Source organism: Dipteris shenzhenensis, chromosome 28 (assembly GCF_047967505.1).
Source record: "Dipteris shenzhenensis isolate YYH24624 ecotype China chromosome 28, Dip_SZ_1.0, whole genome shotgun sequence".
NCBI classification, from domain to species: Eukaryota; Viridiplantae; Streptophyta; class Polypodiopsida; order Gleicheniales; family Dipteridaceae; genus Dipteris; species Dipteris shenzhenensis.
Genome location: NC_141623.1, coordinates 36,533,177 through 36,547,864, shown reverse-complemented (window position 1 = coordinate 36,547,864; position 14,688 = coordinate 36,533,177).

The following is a 14,688-nucleotide window of genomic DNA, read 5'->3' as shown; positions in this document are numbered from 1 at the left end:
ATTTTCTATAATAAATTAAAAAATTTCGTCTCAACCATTGTAGTTCATTCCAATATTTGAATTAGAGCATATTTTTTATGTAAAGATATATAAGTATATGGAGACCATGCTCATAGAAGAGGTTTATTGAAACTTAAAATGTCTCTAAAATTAGATAGTAATGAAACTATCTAAATGATCAAAGTTTAGAGAAGAAAGCAATACAATCTATTGCCATTTGGACCAAATGATTCAATTGTGACCTAATGGTCAATATTTAGATGGTAGTAAGTTTTGAGTTTACTTTATTCGATCTAAGCCATTAAAAAAATATAAGTTCTAGTTTTTAAAAAATAAATTCTAAGTCATGAAGACAACAACAATTGTTGCTAAAAAATGATGATGTGAACTTGGATTCTGGAATCCCAAATTGCATGAGGGATTGATATTTCCATTGACGGAGTGAAATTTTCATCCAAAAAAGGGAAAAAAGAAGCATTCCAAAATCTATGAAATCGCACTCTCATCCAATGAAACTTTCAGTGCCAAAATCTCTCGCCGATGAAAAAAGAATTGTCAAAAAATTCTACTAATGGAAAAATTTTTGTTCGTTAGAAAATTTCCGTCATCAAAATCGAGATTCCAGAATCCAAGTGGATTTTGGAATCCCAAATTCCATCAACGAAAAAAAAGTTTCCATCGATGGATTGAGATTTTCATCGATAGAAATTTCAATATGTTGATGGAAATCTAAGTCTGTTGATAGAATTTTTTAATCCATCGATGGAATTTGGATTCTAGAATCCCAATTTTGATGATGGAAAAAAATTCCATTGACGGGAATTTTTTGACGAACAGAAAATTTTTCGTCGGTGGAATTTAACAATGATTCTTTTTTCATCAGTGAGATATTTTGGCACTGAAAGTTTCATTGGATAAGGGTGTGATTTCACACATTTTGGAATGGTGCTTCTTTTTCCGTTTTTTTGGACGAAAATTTCACTCCGTCGACGGAAATATCAATCCCTCACGCAATTTGGGATTCCAGAATCCAAGTTCACATCACAATGGCTTGGATTAAAATAAAGTAAATTGATAAACTTAAAATTGTGACTATTAAGATAAAAAATATACTATTTGATCCAAATAATGTAAGATGATAAATGTTTTGAGCTAATATTTAATTCTAAAAACATCTTTACATTCAACAAACCTCTTCTATGGCCATGAACTCCATATAACTACCTATGTTAATAGTGACATATTCTTAAATTCAAGCATTCGATTAACACTATATAAAAAGAAAGATTTTTTTAAATGACAATGCATTCCTATAGGTTTATGGATAGCACATTACATACAACATGGAATTTGGAAACACATATTGGTACAAAGCTTATACTTGAGGGCAATGTTGTTACTTGTATGGTATAAAACTCTTTTAACAAAAGTGCTCAATGGAAAGTTGATTCAAAGATGCTTTAAAAAAATAAAAATAAAAATAAAGTGGAATTTATCAATGTGTAGAAATGTTTAAAATGCAAATTGTAGAAATTCTTGTGTTTGGTTTTGACTTTGAAAATTTTGGACAATTAAGCAAAAAAAATAATTGATATTTTAAAGAAAAAGGTCCAAGGACTTTCCCAGTTGAATAGAATACTTACTTCTCCTTTATAATTTATCATGTTTTCCAAATTATAGGTTAGAACACTTTTACCAATTCATAATATTGGGCGTTTTCAAGTTTTAGAGTAAGATGTAAGTAATGTTTTTTCCATAAAAGTAGCTATTTGATGTTTGACATAAAATTGCGTATTTTGTCTCCATAGTTTGGAAAGAAGGTACTTTTTTATTTTTATTTTTAAAAGGAGTTGTGTCGTTTGCATGATTTTGTTGTCATTTTTTATGACTCCTTATTGCACATGAAATGCAACACCCCAAAGTGCCATTTTAATGCCCAATAGGACTTCCTACTATTGCTTAAGAGCAAGAATCATATCTAGCACAAAGCATACATCTAGATAGTGGTATGCCAACTGTGAACTTGTGTGTGTCGATTTCTATTTGTCATGAATAGGTGTTTGTGCCATAGGTGTGACACTTACAATCTCTTTTCGACTAGGTCTTCAAATCTAAAAGGGTGAACATCCAAAAGTATATCATATATCGTAGTAGCTAGCAATGGCAGTTGTGATTTAGTGAAAAGCCAAAGAAGTCTTTGATCAAGACAAAGTGAAGAGTACTAAGTTGAAGTTCAATGCACCATAACTAATGCTTCTCTTGTTAATGCACTATCACTCATCATTTCATTAATGCTATCACCTATGAGAATGGGCACAGGGTTCATGGTGATGTGGGAGTTAGAGGTGGCCCATGAAAAATAATCCTTGCTCATATAATGATCTATTGAGAAAACATGGAGGCATGCATACCTTGCCCCCACCCTTCCCAATACACACGCACACATCGAATATCGACAATTACTTTGACTATAGGTGTTTGTGCTATAGGTATGATAGAAGCCATCTCTTTTGGACTAGGTCTTCAAATCCAAAAGTTTGAATATGAAGAATTACCAAAAGTACTAAGTTGAAGTTCAATGCACTATAACTAATGCTTCTCTTGTCAATGTACCATCACTTTTCACATTCCTAATGCTATCACCTATGAGAATGAGCACAAGGGTCATGGTTAACTAGGAGCTAGAGGTGGCCCATGAACTGGGAGTTAGAGGAGGCATGTATGTACACACACACGCATGCATGCATACACACACTCACACAAATTAACTTTGATTAGTAAATGTATCTCACACACACAAACACTTATTTCTTTTTACACACACACACACACACACACGTATACTTACCCAACTATGAATTATTCTTTCATTTACCCCTGTGAAATCTCCCCTTTACACTCTCTTTTTAACAACCCCACACACCAAGCCAACTAATCGTCTCATACCTGATGGGATATCTCAAGGTGTATGCCCCAGGCACACCTTAGTTTCTATGTGTGTGTGCTAGAGGCACAGTTAGGTGCCCATAAGCACTGTTAGGTGGTAGAAGCCACATAGGATGATTGAGAGAATCTAGGTATTTTAAGCTATGTCTAAGAAGAGTGCACATTCTTTAAAGGGTAGGATTGAAACCCACAATTTTGTCTTTCCCATATGTGAGCCCTACCACTAAGCTATAGAGTGGAAGAGTATATCTAGTGCTAACTAAAATATTATAAATGGTCCCTCTCCCCCCTCCCCCTTTTGTAATGTCTTCTTCTTTGAAGCCCCCTTCAAATGGTCCCCATTCCCTCTCCCCCTTTAGCACGTGCCTTCTTCTTTAATGTTCCCTTCTTAAGTGGTCCCTCTTAATTGAAACTCCTCCCTCCCCCCTTTATCCCTTAGTTTAATCATGCCCTTTTCCTCTTCCTTTTCACCCCTCTTCTCATCCCAACAACTAATTAATGGGAATTTTCCATTTTTCAATATATGGGGGACATACTTCCTATATTTCAAGTACTGACTCCTATATCATGTGTATGAGGAGAATAATGTATTTACTTCAGCTATAGTCATGATCCATTTTCTTTATAATCCTGACCATGACCTCACATTGGCTTGATCGTAGCTTTCATAGATTGATGTCTTTGTTTAGTGATGACTTACTTCTCTCTCACCATCACATCACATTGGCTTGATGTCTTTGTTTAGTGATGACTTACTTCTCTCTCACCATCACATCACATTGGCTTGATGTCTTTCCTATAGCTCCGCATCTCCTCCTAACACTTTCATCTTTCTTGTACCTTCATGGTCACCTATTAATTTCTTTGTTGTTTTTACCACACAACTCTATGTATTAATCACTCAAGCTATTGGACACTATGTTGCTCTGCACCATCACCCACATTTTCCCTACCTTGCTTGCCCAGCTCCCCTGTTAGATACTGTGCGCTTCTTCTTCTTACTCTCCAAGCCTCATGGGCTCTTGATGTGCTCATCCTTTGTGGTGGTACTAGACGAATGTTGCACTTATCCTCTCACTCATAGCGGCTAATCAGGTATGTACAGACAGTTACCTTATTAGTGCTCAATGTGACTAGCTTACCTTTATTTGTGAGGGCATCTTGGTGGTGGTGAGCGTATGCTGTGCTTTGGATTCCCTTCTCTATTTTCTGTCTAGCTACTTGTGGGGACAATAACCTTATTGCATGCAAGCTATATGAGATGATGAAGGCGTTTGAGAACCCTAACGAAATTTGGAGATACACTCGTAAGGGCTTATAGTGGTTGCTGCGTGCTATGGTGTGTTAGCTTCACTATTCATTTTCCTTGTTTTGTTGTGGGCAAGCCCGTTTTTGTTGTCTTCTAACATTGCACTATGGTAGTTTGATATCCTCCTTCTCTTTGCTTTATTTCTCGGCTCTCTTCCCTAACTAGGCCCTTTGGCTCCTACTTTATATTTTGTTGGCAACTAGTCTCTTGTCACCTTGTGATGGTCAGATTGGAAGCCTTGGTTTCACTCATAGGCATCTTTTCATAGCGTTGTTCGGTAGCTTTTCTTCTCAACGTCTTCTTGCTTTTACATCCTGAATCATTTACTATTCTATGATTGAATTAATTGTCTACTTCTTTTAATAAATGAAAGACTTCTCTCGCTTGGATGATTGTAGTCCTTGAAGAATTCCTTTAAGTTGCTCGTGGATGATTACGTTGCTGCATCACCTTCACTATTGGGCACTTTTTGATGCCTGTACTCATATTATTTTTGTTGATGTGCATTGATACTTTTTGCCGCTTGTTCTTTTGGCTCATTTATGGTTTGTTGCTGGATGTGGTTATATTAGTTTCCATTTAGGTTCTTGAGATGCTATTTGATATTGCGCTAGCCAATAAAGTCTATCCAACATAGCATGCACTATACCAATATGAGTAGTTGACATACATGTATCCATCATCTTAATGATATGGGAACCCATGGGCTAAGGGCCCCATAGCATTGGCTAAACTAACATGGGTACTTTAATTTCAAATTAGGCAGCATTGGCCTTAAGATGAAGGTGGATGGATCGAAGGACTAAGATGCCTTTGCTGGGCTCCAAATCAAAAATTTTAACTTTGGAGAGGCCTCATTAAGAGGGAAAGACGCCTCTCAATGGACTGTTGATCTAGATCTAAATCAGTGGGGCTAAGATGGAGGTGCATAATGGAAGGTGGAGATCAAACTTCTTAGATGGACGGCTAGGATGAAGATGCATAATGGATGGAGAGGATTGGAGAGCCTAATTCTACAATCTCCTCCCTTGGATCCTCCATCATATCAATGGCCTCGGTTGAAGCACCTTCTACACTCATCTCCTCCCTTGGATCTACAATCAAATCTATAGCCTAGATTGAAGTGCAAGTTTCCTCTCACCTCCTCCATTAGATCTTTGTTTTGATCAAGGGTGGATATTTGATCGCTCCATCCTTTCATGGTATCCCTTATATCTATGCCTTGATCTAATGGCTAGGAGTTCTCTACCTCAAATTGGAATATGTCCCTTAAATTGGAGATTAGATCAAGGGATAGGAGTGAAGATCATGGGTCCAAACTCTAGGTTAGAGCCTGTCTCATTGCCCTTAAATGCTTTTGTCAACTTCAACATACCATTGCTCCATACCTCAGAGTACTCTCATTGGTACACATCAAATTGCTCTCTAATCCCTTCATAAGGAAACACTAAGTGGAGGCCCTTTTGAGACCCAATTTCTCCCCTAATTGTGCAACATTGCATACACATCTTGCTCTATACAAAAAGGTGGTGCATTGGTGCCATAGCACTCTGGTGCCACGTAATGATATTTATTGTGAAATGCTTGCTCGCTATTGGGACTATTCCTCTTTGTAGCTGGATAATGCTTCCTAGTGCCCGTCGGTGCCATCATGATTGAATCACAGATGCCCAAGTTGTTGACTTAGAAAAGTGTAACAAAATGTCTTGTGCATGTAAATCATTATGTAGGACATTGTGTTTCTGCATGAACTGGACCATGCACATAAGTGCATGTACGAGATCCAAAAAATGTTCCTAAACATGTGGAGCTCTAAAAGGTACATTTGGGTCATCGTGGTGTTCCCATTGATGATGGACTCTTCCCATCATGCCCAAGGTATTTAGCCATCTATGTAGGTGGTTCCGGTATAAGTATTGGCTCCTTATCAAGAATGACACCACTAGCGTGGATGATTCCTGGGTGCTGCAACTCTCTCAAGTACATGGCCTCTAAGACTTCCAAACCTATGTCTTGCAACTCATTGGATGTCTTTCCTCCCTTCAACCCCATACAAGCATATAGCTTTTGTGGGTCAAATGGGGAGACACAAGTACTACACAGGTTTACATTGGCACATTGGCCGATGCCCACTTCTGCGTGATGTGTGAAATCTCATCATTGGAGAAATTGGAGCATAGGACTCTCTACTTTGCATCACAAGTAGGCCGTGAATGTGTAGTAGCTTCAGGAGGCTCATGTCATGTTGCAGGTTGTGAAGGTAGCAAGGAGATAATATGTGTAGGTGTGGGTGACTGTATGGGAGACGGAAAATAATCTAGGCAAGTGGCAAGTGGCACAAATGCATGTGGAAATGATGGCACAAAACCAAGAGTGTAAGGTGGGAGAGGCTGTGCTAGAGTATATGATAGCATATCTATAAAGTATGGTGTGAATGTGATTGAGGATGTCGGGGAGATGGTGCACTATATGGTAGGAGGACTGGTGGACATGGAGGAATGAAAGGAGGATGGAGAGGAGGATGTGGGAAGATAACTTCTAGTGGGAGCATTGGTCCTTGTGGAGGATGGAGATGTAAGTGAATATGTGGAGTGGAGGATGACGCATCCCCTTTTCCTTTGAAGGAACACCATGCATACTTAATGTATGCAACTCTTATGTCTACTCCCCACACAACATACCCAGAAAAGAGCTCAGGAATCGGCATTTGACTTGTGTGGGCAAAAGATTTGGATCTCCTAGCAAGGGCAGGGTAGGGTAGACATGAAAGGGCATGCATGATTTGGATCTCCTAGCAAGCGCAGGGAGGGAAAGACATAAAATGAAAACTGTTGTTGCATTGATGATTGCAAGCTGTTAATGTGATGGTTGTTTATGGTAACCTATTAACAAGTTTTAAATTTCAAACATATTCATCAAGGATTACGTTCATGTTTTCATGTTTGCGTTAATGGGTTATTAGTGTTAGTTAATTACTCTTCCAAGTAGCGTGAAAACAATGAGATCATGTAGTTTATAAAAAACAATCACCGAAAAACTAGATAAAAGTACTGCCGGTACACAAGACACTACCGGTTGTAGTGCACACATTACCGGCGGTAATATTAATTATCCCGATGGAAATACCTACACTACCACCAGTAGTGTCTTGTGTACTGGCGGTGTTGTGGGTTGTAGATTCCCAATTTCCCGTGTGGCCCAAGGCTATATATTAGTGGAAATGGTGATAGAGGCTCATCATTTGATCTGGTTGTGGTTCATATCCCGATAAACCCTTTGGTAAGTTGGGAAAGAAATTGAACCACGATTTGGATCTAAATAGTTGTAAGGCTAAGTGGGTTAGAGTGAGTCAGCATTCATTATACCTGTGGGTGTGGTTTGCTCCTCCGATTCCTTGCGTCTTGGGGAAATTGTAGACCACGAACACGAGGGCTAGTGGATGCGAGTGTTTGTTGTGTATTCTTGAGGGTGGTCTATAATTTGACTGCTTGCGTTTTGGGGAACTTACGGACCACGATCATGAGTGCCAATGAATGCGATTGTTACTAAGCAATCTTGACTCTTAAGCTAAGGGCCTTAGGTATGGAGAGAAGGGAGAGACGAGATGGCAATGACTTGAGCAGAAATAGGGCACGTGTTGCGACTATGAATGCACAATCAGAAATGCTTGAAATTTGAAATGCTCATCCACAATCTTCAATACAAGTTGTGACTAGGCAAATTGTGGATGCATCCAGTCATGCCCATGCCAGTATTCAGATGCCTAAAAATGTTCCTGGGGTGGAAGAAGGAGTTGAAGAAGAGGATCTCATTGCCAAAATAGGCACTACCCCAATGCTTGATCCACCCTGTGAGGTTGTTAACCAAGATACGGGGAGAGGATTTATGCGGGTGTCACAATCCTCTCAAAGAGTTGTTCCATGTGCACAGGGGGAAAAACGTATGTCACATGGTCCAGAGTGGGACTTTGTTATTAATATTTGTGACTACATTGAGTGGAAATGCAAGTATTGTGGAATACAAAAATCTGGGGGAGCACCTCGCATAAGGGGCCACTTACTTGGTGACTGAAGAAAGAGCATTTGGCATTGTGTGGCCCCAAGAGCTGCTGGCAGCAACTCACACCTTGACAAAGAAGTTGCAAGCTTTTGGAAAAATACAAAGAAGATCAATTTGGGAAAGTCAAGGTATAAGTGGAGTAGAGTCTGTAAGCATACACCGTGATGGAAGTACAAGTGTTGTAGGCTCCCATGCTAGAACTCCTTGTGTGGACACTAGTATGCAAGATAGATCGGCAGCTGCTACTCCTAACTTGAGGCTACCCACGATAGTTGAGAGCATTCGGGTTCAAGATTTGGAGAATGCATAGTATGTACTTGGTAGATCAATCTTGTGGTCAGGATATCCACTGAGTATGGTCGATAACCATGATATGAGATCTTTATATAATTGCATTTCTAACTATGGTCCAGGCTTCAAGCCACCTTCTTACCACACATTGCGTATGCCATTGTTAGATAAGGCATATACAGAAGAGAAAGAGCATATAAATCATAGAATTTTCAAGCAACTGCATAACACTGGATGCACAATTGTCTCAGACACGTGGACAAGCATAAAATGCCATGATTTATTGAATGTGATGGTTATATCACCACATGGGGAGGCCTTCCACACATCAATTGATGCCTCACATGTAAAGAAGTTGGGGACATATATGGTTGGTGTATTATCAAAGGTTATAAGAGAGTTAGGCCCTGAAAAGGTTGTTCAGGTTGTCATGGATGATGCCGAGAGTTGTAAAAAGGTGGGAAGAATATTGCAAAGGGAGTATAAAATTTTATATGCATTTGCGTGTTGTAAGCATACTTTAAATCTTACATCGAAAGATTGGTATAAACAAGTGCCATGGTTCAAAGAGATTGTTTGTGAGGCTCGAGACATCGTTAAGTTAGTACGATTGAAGCAATGTCTCAAAGCAATCTTTATGTCTCATGATGGTTCTACCATGTTGCAAATGCCAGCAACCACGCGATTTGCTACGTACTTCTACACTTTACGATCTTTGGTGAAAAATAGGAGTTTTTTAATAGAGATATCTCATTGTGATGCATTTGAACGATGGATGTCAGAGTTGACCGATAAGGCAACAAAAGAGAAAATGCATGACCTGAAAGAAACACTGGGATCCCCTGTATTATGGAAACGGTTTAAGGATGCCGCTAATGCTATGAAACCTATTTTATATGTGCTTAGGGCTTCGGACTCAAAGTCTCCAACAATAAAAAAAGCATGGATGCACTTTTGGAGTATTGAGCAAGCTCTTATTGCGAGGAATCCCCCTGCTCACTGGGGCCAAGAGAATGAGAGAAGACCATTTAATGCTACAAAATGCAAGGAATTGTGGCATTGTTTAGGTCACGATGGGAGCAAGCTCATAATCCATTGCATAGTGTTGGGTAACTTTTAGACCCCGAGTGGTGGAATATGAAGCCTGAAGAGATCCCAATTGTTATGCATGACTTTCATAAGGTGGTGCGACAATATTACACCCACAACCATGAGTTTGCAAAGTGTTGTAACGAGCTAGCCAAGAATCGATGCAAGGAGGGGTTGTTTGCATCAAGCGATGTTGAAGCTATGGCAAAAACTACATCTACTTGGAAATGGTGGATGATGAATGGTGGCACGTGTGAGCTTCTACGCCTGATTGCAATGAGGGTTCTTTCTCAAACATGCTCAAACTCAGGCTCAGAAAGAAAATGGAGTCATTACAAGTACATTCATAGTACTCGGGCTGAGAAGTTAGTGTACATCTATGCCAATCATAACATCCTACAAACACTAGGAGATGTGGGATATGAGGAGAAAGTTCCAAAATGGACCTACAATATCCTGCTTGATGCTATACAACCTGAAGCAATCCCATCATTGGAGATTCCAAAACCCCAAGAAGAGGATTAGGGTTATGTATTCTAAATGTCTCATTGTATTTTGAATGTGTTATTGCTTTTTGATTGCAGATTGCGGTTTAGGGTTGGATAAATATCTTGTGTTTAGGTTTTGAGATTTGTTTCTTCTGTGTTGCCATCGCATAGGCTTCTAGGTGGTAATGCCAACTTTTATGCTCTTGACCAAGTTCAATTGATCAAGAGCACGACAACTAGCATACCACTCTGTCTCATATGCAATAGAATCCTATGCGACGACGTGCGGAAGAAGCATGTGCAAAGTTTATTTTCTTGTCTTTGGTAACATTTTTCTTTAATGACTTTAGAGATAAGTTTTAATTCTCAGACACAGAGAGAGAGAGAGAGAGAGAGAGAGAGAGAGAGAGAGAGAGAGAGAGAGAGAGAGAGAGAGAGAGAGAGAGAGAGAGAGAGAGAGAGAGAGCTTGTGATGAAAGTGCATATAATTATATTTCAATGGCAAATAGAAAATGCTTTTATAGTTTACTTTATATAGTTTATCATGATTAAAGTTTACTTTATATAGTTTGTCTTTGGTAACATTCTTTTTTAACCACTTTAGAATTTAATGTGATGGATTTAGAGATTGCATAGTGTTTTAAATTCCAAATTCCAATTGATGCATGGGTTTAGGTTTAAGTAATAGGATGGATCATGGATGCATGGGTTTAGGTTTTAAGTATTAGGATGGATGAAAATGAATATGACCATTGGATTATATATTTTTTCAATTGACCATAGTCTTCCTTAAATTATTTATTATGAAATAATATATTGACACTATTCCAATTGATGACTTTAGGATTGCATGTGATGGAGGCATGTGACTTTAGGATTGCATGTGATGGATTTAGGGATTGCATATTGCAAAATGATTATGAACATTGGATGCATATAAATTAATCCCTAAGCATTTAAATAAATGAATTCCATTAGATCATATAATACATCCTCATAGAACTTCAATGAACTTAAAACAAAGGCTTATATTTCCATCATAAAGAGATTGTATACATATATTTCCATCATAAAGAGAATGTATAGCTTCATTCAATGTCATGGTCTTCGATACAATTGTCTGTATAGCTTCATTCAATGTCATGGTCTTGGATACAACACCATGTACAATGCCATTGATAGTTGGGCTTTACAAAGTGGACAAATTGATCTAGTTGGCAAGTAATCTACTAGACAATAAAGATGAAATTTATGGCTGTAACGCAGAGAGTAATAGCCAGTACAATTATCAAACAAGCATTGGAATATTGGGCACAAGCAATTGTCTAGGCTATCGGAGGGAAGGGGTTCCATGGCATATCGTTGTGAGGATGGATGGCGACAAATAGCTAACTGTGCCTCCATGCTTGCATCTTCGATTAGTGTTGCACATGCTTCATGGGCCTCTTGCTGCAACCGCGTGTTGAGGTCCTCCAAGCTCTTCAATTGGGCACATAGAGCAATAATCTCATTCTACAACTCTGCCTCCACATTCACGGCCTTTCAGTTTCTAGGCATTGAACATGCTCCAACTGGGCCATGTTCTCTTCGCAAAGTTGCACCACTATTTGCTCCAGTGGGCCACGTGCCCTCTAATGCCTTGGACAATTGTGATTTGGTGATTATCACTTTTGTACGACCATGCATATGCTTGTCCTTGTAAGAGGAGAAGTCCACCTATATACCCTTAATGAAGTGCGCGTACAAGAATTTGAAGTGCATCACCACTTCATTATGGTGTGGGGGCTTTCCATATACCTCGACGTAGATTTGCCTGGCAATTTGCCGAATCTGTTCATCTCAGCAATTGGCTATCTTCCACCTCTCGTGCTCATCCAAAGATTGGGTTGGGGCGCTTCCATCTCCCGTGCTCGTCCAAAGATTGGGTTGGGGTGCTTCCATCTCCCTCTGTTCTTCTACATCTCCTCGCCTGCCTACTTGAGGTTGCCTCTTCATCTGCCTCTAAGGGCCAGATTGCCTAGAGCTCTTGTTTTGAGACCAGCTTGTTTACTTCTTTCCATTGCATGCCTACAAAACCAACGCCCATGGTGTTGATTGCTAGTCAAATACTTATTGACAATATCTTCAAACAAATATTGAATTATTAAACATACAGACCTCCAGGTTGAGCGTACATGGATGTACATGCAATAGTCTTTGGCACATGCTCGAGCACTACGCTTGCAACCCTGTGTAGCTGCTCAAACTGTAATCATTGATGCTCGACACATTGAGCCTCCTCTTCAGCCTCCTGTTGCATCAATGACCGCTTGCCTACTCTTCTGGAAACTTCCTCCTCCCTGCGCGAAGGAGGAGTATCCTCTCCTTGTGACATTTTTAGACAATGTAGTGCGGATACTATAGTTTGGATAGCACATTATAAATAAATGCTTGGAGTGTAGTATGCAAAGTCTGCATGCATCCAATTCAATATTTGTGAGTTCATCTTGTGTGAGATAGGACACAAGATGCAAATGCCACGTGCAATATGCTCGATGAAAGATGAAGATGTTACATATGCTATGCAAAATGTACATGTTGCAATCTTGGATAAATGCTTTCAAATGTTGCAATCTTTCTATAATATAAATGGCCATACATCCACAACATAAATGGCATCTTTTTGAATTATAAATGCTTTCAAGGCCATTAATTTTATTATTGAACAAGAAGTTTATTACAATAAGTTTGAAAGACACATGGTGTCCCAAAAATATTATAAGGCAAAAAATGTGGCTTATGTTGCAAGCCTAAGGGCAAGAGTCATCTCTTACATAGGCCTCATAGCCAATTCTCCCTCACATTCTACTCTCTTAAAGATATCACTAGTCTTTGCAGGTGGCTTTCTCTAATCAGCAATACGATGCATCATTTGTGAGCCGATTTTCTTGCCAACTTGGATCTCCCTCTCTCTGACGTAGGCCAAGATGGACACTTTGTCTATGTTACTAGGTATGTGTTGTGCCCTTTGAACCTCATCACCTCTCAATGGTTGAGAGGGTATAGAAGATGGCTACTCCACTTACAACCAAGGACGTAGCTTGCCCATAAGCTATTGCAGCCTTCTTTTCCCAGCTCTTAGCCACTATGACATGGCGATCTGATGCAACGACCTTACTCTTGTGCTTAGCCCATACACTCATCCATTGTGTTAATTTGAAGACATCAAACTCTTGTGCAAGAGTAGGGTCTGCATTGCATGCTTCATTAAAGCAGGTATCTGCATTCTCAATAAAGCTATCAACCCAAAGCATGGCATCTGTCTCCCATTGCACCTAGCATGCAAGGTCATCATGACCTTCAGATTGTAAACTAGTCTTAGCATCATCAAGAATCCTCCTCTTCATAGTGCTAACCCCCTCTAAACTAGATAGGGTTGATTCCATCTCACTCTCCTCCATGTTGCACACCCTAATAAAAAAGGCACCCCGAATGCTTCTCATCACTCTCTTGCGCTCGCCCTTACTTAGCTCTTCCCCTACTTTTCTCTTAGTGCCAGTAGTCATTAGATCTTACTATGTGTGTGCAGAAAGCTTTCTCGCTTGACACTAGCAAATAGCTACAGTTGCCACACAATAGTGAGCAAACATGCATCTGACAATAACTCCCACCCTATGCATTCTTAAATTTTTTAATTACATGAAATGCAAATGATTCTTTCAATGCACACATGCAACAAATGATTCTTTCATTGCACACATGCAACAAATGATTATGTCACTACACGCATGCAACAAATGATTCTTTCAATGCACGCATGCAACAAATGATTCTTTCAATGCATGCATGCAAGATAATTTCATAAAAATTTTGATTTAAAGCCCCCCCCCCCTTATGTGGAGGGCCAAGGAAACCTAGTTTTAGGTCATGGTCCTAACTAGTCCCCCCATACTATTCAGGATGGGGGACCAAGAACTACTTCTTGGACCAGGCCCCTCGACCAAGACATGGAGAGAGGATAATTTTTACCTCTTCTCAATCCACTCTTATAGTGGAAAATGAAACTGGTAGTTGGCATATATTTTGGGGGGGTAGTACTACGGCTGGCAGTTTGAAGATTACCGCCAATAGCAGTAGTACCACCGATGGTAAGAAGAATAATACCACTAGTTGTAATAATACTACGAGGGTTATTCTTAAGCTACCGAAGGTAGTAGAAATACCGGTGGTATGGTTACTACTATTGTCAGTAATAATGTGTCAAACTACCAACGGTACTATTAGAACTACCGCCGATACCCAGATATCTCCGATAATGTTCATGTTATCATTGGTATGTATCCGGTTTCCAAGTCAAGGCCACCTGATAGCGTAAAGTTGTGATTGTAACCGTGAATGCATGAAATACATCATCACGACACGTAATCACAAGAAAATTCATGTGATTATGTGAATATGCAATCCTTGATATTCATATTCAAAACGACTTCCTCAAGGCTTCACAAAATTAGTGAAAAGTGTACCTCC